The following is a 13,859-nucleotide window of genomic DNA, read 5'->3' as shown; positions in this document are numbered from 1 at the left end:
AATCCTCTATTTCTACAAAATAACATGGTTATCTTAATATTGTTCTGCTCTGAGTAACATCTACAAAAAAATTGTTACAGAAAAAAGATTTTATCAAATAAATTATTTGTATATTCTGTTGATCTTGTCAAACTTTAAATACTACTAAGTCAGAGTTCATTTATGTATTTGCTCATGCAAGTGTCTCTTAAATGACCACCTTATAACTATGTTCAGTGTCTAGACTTTATCTAAATATGGTACAAACATTTATAGAGTTAAAATTGTCAATTTATGTAAAATGATGAGCTAAATCTCTCTCTTATCCAAAAGTGTTACATTTAACCTGAATCCTGACAGTCAGCCTCTATTTGCCTTTAAAGGTCCCACAAATGCTTCACAGCAAGTAACCTACACAGTTTTGCCACAAGAATTTAAATACAGCCTTCATCTTTGTGGACAGGCCCTAACCAGAGACTTATTAGATTGACACTACCCTGAGGTCACTCCTCTTCAATGCAGAGCCACAAAGCCCCTTATCTACAGTGCAACTGAGTCCCTTTTAAAACTTTCTGACCTCTGGGAATACAAAGTCTCCAAAGAGAAGGCTCAATTATGTCTCCCTCAGGTCACCTACCTAGGTGTGTTCTTAAAGGGACAGACTCACTCCCTGAGTCATGAGTGCAGCAACCCAATCTTCTGTTTCCCACTCCCCCATTCCATAAGGCAGCTTAGAGCTTTCCTGGGAGTTACAGGATTTTACAGAATTTAGATCCCTAGGTATGCAGTCCCTTAGCAGACACCTTTTTATGCTCCTCCTCATATTCCTGTTTGGGTCTTAAAATAATGCATGGCCACCCATTTCTCTTAGAAAACTTGCCTCCAATAGACTGTCCCCTCTGACTGACTATCTACCTTATCTTAACCTTCTCAGGGAACTTTTTGGAGAGCATGCAGACCAGATCCTGCCCTACCCTATAAAAATTTCTGCTAAACCAGGGGATCTTGTTCTCTTAAAGGATCTTCTACTCTCTCCATTGAAACTTCTGTGGACCAGTCCTTATCTGGTCATTCTCATGACACCCACTGCTGTCAAGCTCAATGGGATCCCCCAGTGGTGACACCTCCCAAAGAACAGTTAGAAAAATGGAGAAAGGTATTGGAGGACTTTTGAAATTGTGTAGGGAAGAACAATTCACAGTGGTTCTCCTGGCCAATGCCCATCCTAATGTCTATGTTTCTTGCTCTCCTATTCTTAAGCTTACCCCCTTGTATTATACTACATGTCTGCTATTGCTAATCAAAAGTTTAACCAGTTGTTCCTCCAGGGATATCAACCTCTCCAAAACCATCCAGAGGACTGCTATGAGGGCCCCCACCTGGATGCAGGAGCCTGAGGATCCTGCCCTATAAAATGCCCCTTGCCAGCAGGAAGCAGCTAAAGAGACTGATGCTTCACTCCAATTCCTGATCCTCAGGCCCTACTCTCATCATTATTAAAGAAAAAAAGGGGGAATAATAGAGTAATAATGTCACCATTTTGTTAATCAGCAAAAATGGCTGCCCTGCCCCTTAACAGAAATTCCCTCACTGTAAAACAGGCCCACCCCTGCCAGAGACTACCACACATGAGCTAACTTCCTTAACCTCCCCTTCTATAAAAGCCACTCCTCACCTATGTTTGCTGCTGTGCCTTGTTTTCCCAGCTAGCCTGGCAGTTTGGGCCTGCCATTAAACTTTGCTCTGTGGATGAGAGACTTTTCTCATGAGCTTTCTTTGTGAGTGACGTTTTCCCTAACATTCACCTTCTTAATTTCCTTCTTTTACCCTCCCTCTCTCATTAGTGACTTCCCTTTAGTGTGATCTGTTTTTCATAATATTTCTTGTATTTGTATTGGGTCTGTATTCCATATATGAGACAAAATGTGCGGCTGTTGGCTGTTAACTTCAGTTAAGATGATGTTCTTCAGTTACATCCACTTACTTGTAAACAATGAAATATCATTCTTTATGCCTGAATAAAATTTTGTTGTACATAAATGCCACATTTTCTTAATCCACTAATCACTAGTGGGGGATCTTAGCTGTTTCTGTTCCTTAGTGATTGCTAATAGTTCTGCAATAAACATGGTGTGCAGGTATCTTTATTGTAAGCTGACTTACATTCCTTTGAGTTTATCCCTAGCAGTGAATTGCTTCCACCAAGAATTCAGTAAATATGAAGGCCTCTTTGCTACTTGCTCTTCCTCCAGAATTGCCCTGGGAATAGTGTTTCATAAGCTTAACAGATATTTTGTTGTTTAAAATGTGATTGCAATGAAAATTCCAGCTATTTAGAATTATTTATAACTGCGTCTCTATGCAACTTAAATCATAAATACTTTACATGAAATTTGTGGTGCTTTACATAATAGTTAGGGAGTGCTTTTATGTACTAGCAAATAATTTGAAATCGATTTTAGGAAATGAAATTTTTCTTACATCCTGGATTGAGTAGAGAGCTTAAATTAAATTTTGAACTCATAATCTTAATTTCATTATCTTATTTTTACTTAAATCCTGGTGGAATAGACAAGGAATAGAAAAGGAATGTGTGTTGCATATTAAAGAGTGATCAATATCTCAATGAAAAGAGAGTTCAGTCTTATTTAAGAGGCATTTATTCAGTGGTCAGAACTGTAAGAGTACATAAAAGAAGTTTTAGATATAATCCTTAACCATAAGATCATCAGTGTATGTCTTACCTCTCTAAAAAGATAATAATGTAAGATACCAGATTCATTTGGCCTCATTCCCTTCTAAGGTCACAGACGACACCCTTCATCTCAGCCACCATTCATGTGATCTGCTGTCTCAAGGGAGTATTAAGGATCAGGGAAACTGCATCATAGCATTGAGAAATCATTTCCATTTGTGCTTTAAAGAGTTCTGCCTGAAAGAACAGTATTGTGTTCAAAATGTTTGATGTTGAGAAGAAAGAAGTCTCTGCTTTTCAGTTAATATGTGTGGGGACTTAGGGAAGATCCTATAGAATCTGAAACAGTCCTTGATATTAACTTTTTCCACAACACTGCCATGTTTGTTATCATGCTTTTGCTACAGTTTTGCAGCACTTTTTTAATTAACAGGTTTCCTTCCAACTTTCAAATATTTCTGTGATTGAGTCATATTGTCACCAGGTGGAAATGACAGCCCATGAATCCCTTCCAAACAAAACACCCAAGGGCTGGAGGTATAACTCAGTGATAGAATGCTTGCATAGTGTGTGCAAGGCCCTGGGTTCAACCCCCAGCCCCATAAATAATAATAAAAAAATTTTTAAATCACCTGTAATGATGAAAGGGCCAGATTTTTTTGAAGTCCTGGCAATTGAATTCTGGGCCTCACACTGGCTATGCAGGTGCTCTACTACTTGAGCAACACCCCCATCCCTTTTTGTTTCAGATATTTTTCAGATAGGGTCTCATGTTTTTTCCCTGGGCTGGCCTCAGAGCATGATTCTCCTACCTGTGTTCTCCTGCATACTGGGAATCACAGCCACCATGTCTGGCTTATAAATTGATATTGGATCTCACAAACTTTTTGTCCAAGCTAGCCTCAAACTGCAGTCCTCATGATCTCTGACTCCCAAGTACCTGGCATTACAGGCATGAGCCATTTCACCCAGCAGAAGAAGATAATTTTTATGGAGGACATTTTAAAGTGAAATAAGTGCCTGGGAAGTATTAGCATATAATAGGTTAAAACACAGGTTCTGGAGCCAAGTGTGGTATGTGATCTATAGTTCCGGGTAGTTTGAGCCAGGGAGTTTGAGGCCATCCTGGACAACATATTAAGGAGACCTTAATTCAATGAATAAATGAAAGAAAGAATGAATGAATGAATAGGATCCTAGCTCTTTCATCTTCTAGCTGTGTAACTTCAAATAAATCCCTTGATCTCTGCTTCCATTTCAATATATACAAAATGGTGCAAGGACTCAGGGTTGTTCAAGGGGAAGAAGAGTTAAAATATAGTAAGTGTCAGAACAGCAGTTGGCACACTGTAAACAAAAGTAGCTATCTTTGTTGGGTATAACTTAGCATTTCAGTACTCAGTCATTATTACCTCTTTATTCCAACTTTATTATTAGATGAAAGCTTTAATTAAAATGTTCTTGTCTAATGTATCTTGAGATCCAGCTGTGAGTAGTCTTCAAAGTTAGTTCTTAATTAAGGGCCTTGGAAAAAGCCTTGTAGGCTCTCTTGTTTTAGCAAAGAGTTTTAATGACCCTGGCAAGAGTGAGTCCATTTTGTACTGGTTTTCACATTAGTCAAAGAGTAGGTTGTAATTTGCCTTTGTGGTTCTCTTAAATCCTGCAACCAGTCCCTCCTCAGCCTTTGTCCTGCAGTACTGAAGAAAGACCAGAGGTTGTTGCCTGGCCTGTTTTTGTCTTGAGTTGGTGTGTTGTATTGCCTTTGATTAATGTGGACATGAGCATAGAAAGACTTTTTAGGTTTTCTCCAGTCAGAGGGAGGTTGTTTCCCACTCTGCTTGAGAGTGTCATCCCTTCTGCTTGTTAGCTCATAAGTGTGATCAAGTGCTCTTTTCTCACTAATGCCCATAGCAGGCCTCTCATGTGTAGAGCTGTTTTCTGAAAGAGCATTTTGGAAGACTACTCTAAGCAAAATTCAACAAGGTTTTTAAGCAGAGAGATTTAAAGTAACTTCACTGCACTAACTTAAGCATCCTCTTTTGCTATTATCCCCCACTCTCCTCATTCTTTTATACTCAGTAAATAGATGTTCCCCACTCAGGCAATGTGAAGTCAGGGACCAGATCTGACCACCACTGGATTCTGGAGTTGGTGATGAGGTGTTGGTTTGAAAGATGAAGCCAGTCTGTTAGTCTGTTTGGCCAATTTTAGTTTACTAGCCTAGCCTTGTGTCTGTTTCCCAGTCCCTCATCTCTGTGCTGCTGCTCACAGTCCTTTTTGCCTTGGTTTAATTGGAGTTGGCAGGAACATAATGGCAGCAGGTACCATTATTTTTTCTAACAGTGATTTTAATCCTCAGAATGACTTGCAAGGAGCTGTCAGGGCTCACCAGATTGGCAGAACAAGTAAGAATCATTTTCTTTCTTCCTTGGATTTCCTGGGGGTCCTGGTGACAGCACCAAACAGGGAGTTGAGAGACCAAGAGGTCTTGTCCCAGTTTTGCTGCTGACTCCTGGAGTTGTGTTGGGTGGGTCACATTATTAGTCCCAACTTACTTTGTTAGATAAAGATCAAATTATAAATGGACTTAACTTATTAAGAAGGATGCTTCTTGAGTTAGCAATTAACTCAATTAAAAACTTGGCTAAAAGGTATTCTGGAACTTCACCAAAAAGATGGGTGTTTTTGACCTCAGGACAATATGTATCTGCTAGGGATTTTCCTTAGCCAGGGATGAGGTATCCCAGTTATGGTCACCTCCTCATCCTCTCCTTGACTTTTTGGAGAATTCAGAGAGAATTTGAGACCAGGTCCTCCTAGTAAATGCTCAGGTCTAAATGTCACAGTGTCTTTCTTTTGGTGTTGAAGATGAAACCCAGGGAATTACATGTGCTGTCTACTACTGAGTTACAGCCCTAGACTAAGGATATCCTTTTAATTGTACCATGTGTGTTTGTGTGTGTGTGTGTGTGTGTGTGTGTGTGTGTGTGTGTGATATTTAGTTTGGCTTCCTGTTAGGTGTACCTACCTGGTATACTTTTCCCCAGCTTTGCAGATGCTTATCACAACTGCTGTCATTTGTCTTATGTACAGGTCTGTTAAAGTTATTCGGCTAATTGGCTGAGACACCATGGAAGAAATCAGATATAGGAAAGCACCTCCAAACTGCAGCTTACCAACATGGTCATAGAAGCTGGCCATTTTACTCTGGGACCCCAGAAACCTTCAGCTGATGCTGACCCCCATGTAGAATACACAGTTCTACTTAGGAAAGCTTGGCTTTGTGGGCAGTGCTCTCTGAGTGAGGATGTAAGTGGAATGTGTCAGCATTAACCACCCACTCTCCTCAACTACACATTCATTCCCTGACCTAACTCATACCCACCATAGCATTGACACATGTAGGGTGCTGGAGGAGCTAAAATGAGAGTGGTACATGAAAGTGGTAGATAATAGAATAAAGCAAAGTGGCTTCAAGACATCTAGCTTGGATTCAAATCCAAGCCTTATCACTCATTGACTGTGTGACCTTAAGTAGATACTTTTTTTGTGAGTACTAGGAATTGAACCAAGGGCTTTGTGCATGTTCAAATAGCAGTCTTCCACTTGAGCCATGTTCCAGCTCTTTTGTTTTTATTTATTAAAGTTTTTTGTGGTTATGGGTATGGAATTTAGGTCCTACCACTTGCTAGGCAAGCACAATACCACTGAACTGCATCACCCAGCCCTTTATTTTGTTTTTGAGATAGGGTGTTACTAACTTCGTCCAGGCTGGCCCCAAACTCATGATACTGCCTCCACCTCTCAAATAGCAGGAGTAATGGAAGTGAATCACCACATCTGGCTTTGCAGCAGATATCTTAATCTTATAGACCTACTTTCTTTTTTTTTGCTTTTATAAAAATTAGGATGCCACTTTTTACCTTATGAGGCAGTTAAGAGAATTAAATTTAAAAACAGAACTTGACATAATCAGTGGTACTTAATTCCATATCTCTTTCTTAATCCCAGGTCCTTTGATCAGTGATTTATGCCACTCACATCATACACAAAAGAGGCATACAAGATCAGTAATTCAAATCTGTGCCATTGGAAAAAGGGATGAAAGAATGACAGTTAATTGCTGGAGGAAGAAAAACTTAGATGGGAGCCAAATGATGTCTTGGATGATTCTAGAGAGAGTTCCTTTTTGGAAGAGGCTTACAGTTATTATATAGCAGCCCTTGAGTTAAAATTAGAACCTGTGGTATAATATATCCAGGTCCTTTTGAAAGTCTGGGTGCAGAGAGACCAACTCCTAGGATTCTAGAAAGATCCTGGCATGAAGTAAGTAATAAATGTCTGGCAAGGGCAGTAGCATGAAAAGGTCTGCTGTAAGGAACATTTCAGAGAAGAACTGACAGGAGCTGGCTACTGTTTTGAAGTGGGCAACTGGGCAGATACACCCTCAAACACAGTTGTGAGCCTTTAGGCCTATGTGGTGAGAATAGAATTGGGAAGAGAGGAGGTGTAGGGGGATGGGCAGAGTTAGGATGGTGAGTATAATATAGGCTTTAGTAAATACAGTTTGTAGTAAGAATACAATATAAAGGGGAGTGGCTTGGGTAGAGCATTTGTCTAGCATGTTGACAAAAAAAAGAAAAAGAAAAGAAAGAAAAATGCAATAGAAACACAAACAATCCGTTGGGAAAGACTGACAAAGTGAAAGGATTTCATTTAGAAAAGTTTGCAGGAAAACCAGGCTTTAAAAGGACTAACTTATCAAATAAACGTATAAGAAAGGGAAGCATTACACAGTGCTACAGGTAGTCGAGTTACCAAGTTTACAATTACTCCCAATAACCAGAAGTTTTCTCACACATATCCAAAGGCCAATGGCGGTTTTACACTTTGGCATTGAACAGATGTTAACCATGCTGTTTTATTTGTTTGCTGTCCATCTTAGAGATATAGGTGTGGATTTTTTTTTCTTTTTCCATTTCTATTGCTACTGACAGTGATACTCTGTGCTTGCTCATCCATTATGGGGGCAGGGCAGGCTGTGTATTTTGTTTTCACATGATGATTTACTGAGTGAGCATTTACAGCATGCCTAATATGTGCCCCATATTTTCTAAAGTGCTTGTTTTCCAGTTGTTTCAGCAATTAACAACAGAATGAGGTAGCACTATCTTTATTTTCATCTTAAGTAGTTAGCCCAAGGTCATTCAGGTTTAGGACTCCAAATCTAAGCACCCTTTAAACTGCAGCCACATGCCCTTGTTGCTATAATATACTGCTTCTCATAAAAACACAAGCAGTGTCTTAATGGTTATAACACATTGTATGTGAGCAATAATAAATATAATATACAAATATAAGGAGGCTGAAGAGAGGGTACTGGTATGGACTAATCTTTACCATAAATAGTTATAAACAGTTGACTTTCCACTATTTTTGGAACCAAATACCAAAGAATGCCAGTTGCCTTGGTTATGTATAACAAAAATATAGACATATCCAGGTATGCTTATGCTTATATGAGCTAACCTCACATAACCTTTCCAAGTTATAAAATGAATAATCTCGAGATGGTTAATCCAGTCTGAAAGGGCAAGATAAAGATGAGGACCCACAATTTGAATCCAACCTGGCTCAGAATTTCAGAGATTGTGCTGAGGGTAACATAAAGTTGGAAGCTGCAAATGAAAGCCAGGAAATGCTATCTAAACTTTCTGGGTGTTTCTGATAGCCATGGGGGAATAGGTTGAAGGAATTGTAGGGAGGAATAAGGGGAGAGAGCAGGATGATGAATACTAGGAGTGTCAAGAAGATTCAGACTGAGAATTATCCTTCGGGTCTGTGACCAGGAGTTGTCTATTAGCCATGGTGATTTCCATAGAGCATTATGATAGGAAGCAAATTACCAAAGGAAAAGAGTCAGCATATGATGAGTCACAGTACTTAGCAGAACCTTCTCTTTCTAAGAGATTTGGCTGTGGAAAAGTTAGGAAAGCAGCTAATAGGGTCTCTGATTTTTCTTGTAGCTGCTAGGAATACCTGTGAGAAAAAGTTAGTGAGAAGTGCTAATGGAAAGTGCTGAAAATTACTCTTATTCTTACTGGCAAATGGAGGCTTGTAAATTTTTCTGTTGTTATGGAGAACTGTCAAAGTCAAGAGTTCTGCTCATCATTTATCTTCTTTTCTTACCCATCATCTTTAAACTGCCTGGTAAGTCATCTTGGTGGAGAAGAAGAAAGGCTGTCAGGGAAGGAATGTACCTGAAGTCTCTTAGCCATTTAGCAAATCACCTACATCCTGATGTTTATTTTCATAAAAACTAACTGGACCTTTTTGTTCTCTCCATTCAAGCTAAGTAGATTCTCCAATTTGGCTTGGATAGACTGCTGTAGTCTGAGGGCAGCACCTTCCTGGGAGAAACCACACAATTTAATGGGTTTCTGATTGCTTACCTGCAACAGGAGGAGGGAGCAGAGAGCAAGAGGAAGGAAGTGAGTTGGGTGCCCAGGTAGAACACATGGCATAATCACCCCAAGCTAGGGCATGAGTGAGATGAGTCTCATGGAGAGACTGCACCCAGGACCTCTTTTCCCACCCAGCCCTAATGCTATCTTGGGCATACCCTTATAGATTTTCTTGGTCCAAAAACTCTCCCTGGAAAACTGGAAAAGTATCTTATTGTTCCTTTGTAACTGAATCATTATATTAATGCTTATGTTCATCTGAACCTCAAAGAGTACCTTTGTGCCATTCCAAGTATCTTCTCAGGCCTGTGTCTTTACAAGGGTGCTCTGCACATAGTGATGTCCTTTTTGGGTAGAATGACTTGCTTTGTCAGTTGAGGTCTCACTGTGTGCTCACTCATAGTGCATGCTGTGTCATGTGCCATTTAACTCCACAGGACCCCTTGTATGAAGAAGGTGATTTTGTCTTTTCCTTACTCTGAATTTGGTCAACATTTTGCTCTTCTGTCCTTTTCTATTCTGAATTTTTTAATTTTGCATTTGAAATGTTTTTTTGTTTTATCAAAGTAACTGTGTATGGATGTTCCCTAATGTCTTTGGGTTATTTTCAAGTGACTGTTTTCCTGTGCCAGCAGGAGCAGGGAGTCACATGGACAAGGTTGAGGAGTACAGAATCTTACTGGGCTTCTTAATTCAAGCATTCCTTGTCCCACCAAGTGCCATGTAGTTGATGACAGCTCTGCTGTGAGCAGGTACATGGGCCCTGGTACTTGCTTTGAGCACAGCTGGTTGGTGAGGCAGCCTTCCCAGATACCTGTATTTGAAGCCTTTTTACTGGGAAACTCATTTTTTTCCAGAGACGAATCCTCTCATATCTTCCATGGAAGAGGTGGGAGTTGGAGTATACTAGTTTGCTTACACTGAACCCATGGGGCGAGTCTGGCTGGGCTGTCCCATTGCTTTGTGTACAGATTTCTCAGCTCCCCTACCTCATGGTGCCCTGTACTTGTGAGGCCTAAGGTTTTGGAGGCTTGGGAGTCTCTCTTTTTTCCATAGTCAGCCATGGATTAGGTTGTTTTACTTCCACAACTCTTCTTAATCAAATATCCCTCCAATCACTTTCCACTTTTCAAAGAGCTATTGAACTTTCTCATTTAACCACTGTCTCATTCACCTTTTTAAAAGTCCTTTTACTGTCATTTAGAGGTTTCATATAAGGGAAATAATAGACGTATGTGGTCATATTTTTAAATTATACTTGATTTCCTTAAATATCAAAGCTTACATCCATTTCTGCATGCAACTAGATTAATTCCAGCCTATTTTCCTAACATTTCCTAGAACAAAGTAAAATTGCAATGTTTTCAGAAACGTGATTATATTTCTTAGTTAATCAAACTGCTTGAAAACATCATATATTTTTTCAGATAATCCCACTGTCAGAAAGGAGACCCTGGTTGGATTAAAACTGGGAATGTTGTCTTTGATGAATGGGTCTAGGATTCCTATGTAGCAGATGGTCCACTGACAGGAAGCAGAGACAGCTTAGACCTGTGGGCACTGGCTTTCTCTTTGTTACAGAATTAAGATGGGGAGAGCAAATAAAAACAGTGTAAAGGAATATGAGACACTATTAATTAAAGCAGCCCTAATACATAAAACAGGGTTGCTTTATCTTGAATACCACATTTTTAAAACAGGTTTACATTATAAGTTGAGAAATTCATGCAGTATGAAGCTACATAGGTTGATCTTATTTGACACTTCTGAGCTATTTTTTTTTTGCTCACTTGTTGATAGAGTGCCTCACTGGAAGCCTCCTGCTGATTTAATTAGCAAATGCCAGTTAGAATTACAGCAGGTTAGACTTGGCTACAAGTGTGAAACAATTGATCTCTGGAGAATGAACATGATTTGCTTTCATATTCTCTAGAGAAAAACATAGCTCATTTCATAATGCTGTGAAAATACATTATTTGGTAACATGTGCAATTAAACACACTTCGCTGGCAAATCATTATCTTACCTATCTGTGGTTATTGGTCTTGGATGATTATCCCTTCATTCATGATCATGGCAAATCACTCAGCCTCATTGAGTCTTTGTGTCCTCATCTGTAAAATGGTGCTACTAATGTCTGCTTTACCCTCTTACACAGTTGCAAAAATCAAATGTGCTGATATGTGTGAAAGTGCTCTGATAGCAGAAAGTGCTACTGAAGATTACACTATTGTACTTATTACCATAATTATTTTTTCCTAGCCTGTTTCATTTTTACTTTTCTGTGGACAGTAATGTACTGAAAAGAGCACTATGGCATTGGAATCAGAAAGTCCTGCCTTTTCCATTTTTTAGCAGTGAGAGTTGAGGAATCGCTTAACTCCAGTGTGAGGCTCAGCTTCCCTTTTTCACACATGAGGTTAGTTAGCCAGAATTGAGGTGAGGATCATGAAGGTGCATCGAGAGATCTGTAAAGAATTTTGCAAATCCTAGAGATTGTGTTTGTGATTTTTCATTTTCTCATAGATTTGTCACTTGTTCTTTTTAATATTGTAAAAAGGGGGAAAAGATTGAGTATTAAAAGTATATATGGAATATATACTTAAAATCAGTGAGATTTGTGCTGAGGAATAGCTGTGGAATGAATAAGAAATTTGAGACTCAGCAGAGATCCACAAATTATCTACATGGACTAAAAGGGTTTTAAGGCATGTTTTGTCCTTTTAAAAGTGAATGTATGGTATCTGCTTTAGTTTCTCTGCGTTGAGGGCAACAAATGCTAGCTAGTTTTTTAGGTGTCTTACCTATCCTCACCCCTCCCTTGTGTGCTCTCGCTTTTATCATGTACTCATAGTCCAATCCCCTTGTTGTGTTTGCCCTTGATCTAATGTCCACATATGAGGGAGAACATACGATTTTTGGTCTTTTGAGCCAGGCTAACCTCACTCAGAATGATGTTCTCCAATTCCATCCATTTACCAGCGAATGATATCATTTCATTCTTCTTCATGGCTGCATAGAATTCCATTGTGTATAGATACCACATTTTCTTAATCCATTCGTCAGAACTGAGGCCAATAGGAAAAGGGGACCAGGAACTAGAGAAAAGGTTAGATCAAAAAGAATTAACCTAGAAGGTAACACCCACGCACAGGAAATCAATGTGAGTCAATGCCCTGTATAGCTATCCTTATCTCAACCAGCAAAACCCCTTGTTCCTTCCTATTATTGCTTATACTCTCTCTACAACAAAATTAAAGATAAGGGCAAAATAGTTTCTGCTGGGTATTGAGGGGGGGAGCAGGAGGGGGTGGAGTGGGTGGTAAGGGAGGGGGTGGGGGCAGGGGGGAGAAATGAACCAAGCCTTGTATGCACATATGAATAATAAAAGAAAAATGAAAAAAAATAAAAAAAAAAAGAAATTAGAGAAAGGAAAAAAATAAATAAATAAATAAATAAAAGTGAATGTATGGGACCTTCATGTGGAACCCAAGCCCATTTGTGTCAGCATGATATAAAATGAAATCCCTTTGTCACAAGCAAGTCTTAGCACATTTGGAGTATGGCTGCTCTCTTGTTCACCCTAGCTATTGCTTTGGGTAACAGTAATCTATTTTTCAATGTCTAATATTTTTCTTTGTGTTTTATGTTCTTAGAAAACCACATGTACCTATTTGAAGGCAAAAATTATTCTAAAGAGCCCAGTATGGGAGACAGAAAAATATTTGAACAACTGGAGAGTCTTCAGAAAACTCTTTTGGAGAAATCAAATGAAGACAGCTGGTCACTCTAAAAGAAAGGAAGTGTAAGAATTGTTAGTTTATGTAAAAGCATAAATTCTTTGAAACTGTCTTCTTAAGAGAATGGAAACAATGGTGCTAGGATCAAGTAAGTACATGTTTGTTGAATGTAATAAATTAACTGAAATCTAATATAAAAACGTAAAATATTGTCATAAAAGCATAAACAAGGTGAATGTATTATGTGATTTGATGCAGGTGAAAGTTTCCTTGTTCCTCTAATCCACCCTGAAGGGACCATCAGATCCTGCGGTTGAGAATGGTGACCCTATGCCATTAACAGAAGATAGCTCATAAATGATACATGTAATGTTCACAGAGTTTGGTGCCTTTGTGTGCTCACTGAATGCTAGTTATCATTACAATAATGATGTTGAACTATTCCATTTGCAAAGAAATTATGTAATCTATTTGTAGAAAGTTTGGAATTAAAATAGGCTAAACTGAAAATGGCTTTGTGCAGAGTATGTTTTCAATCATGGAAGAAATTTACTATTTTGCAGCAGCTTGTTCCTAATGAAATTAATCAAAACAACTGTACTTACTATGTCAGAACTTTGGCTGAGATTAGCACAGACTGGCCATCTTGGCTATGAAATGAGTCACCTGGATAGTGAACTGAAATGTCTTACCAATATTTCCTACCACAAAAGGTGGCTTGGAGATGCATGGTTTTTGCAATACTCAGTATATTGTTTCTGTACAGAGTTCTTCAAGGATCAATGAGATTCAGAGGAACAGGTGGCTTCTGACCTTCTGGTTGTGGGTCTTTTCTTCCTTAGATTCTTATTCCAGGTCTTGTGGAGGGGCTCACCAAAAGGAAGCACACACTAAGCCCAGAAGAACTGGAGGACGGATGGAGGAAAAGGCAAGAAGCAGCAACCATGAGAAAGAGTCTAATAGAAAGAGGAAGAGGAAAAA

The 13,859-nt window shown here is 39.1% G+C and overlaps 1 pseudogene; it reads left to right on the top strand.

Moving 5' to 3' along the window:
• Positions 1 to 12,931, top strand: part of LOC109674546 (chromodomain-helicase-DNA-binding protein 1-like) — a 43,042-nt pseudogene extending 30,111 nt beyond the window's left edge.
• Positions 12,932 to 13,859: the final 928 nt, after the last annotated feature.

Source organism: Castor canadensis, chromosome 9 (genome assembly GCF_047511655.1).
Source record: "Castor canadensis chromosome 9, mCasCan1.hap1v2, whole genome shotgun sequence".
Lineage (NCBI taxonomy): Eukaryota > Metazoa > Chordata > Mammalia > Rodentia > Castoridae > Castor > Castor canadensis.
This window is presented reverse-complemented; position numbering and strand designations above follow the sequence as displayed.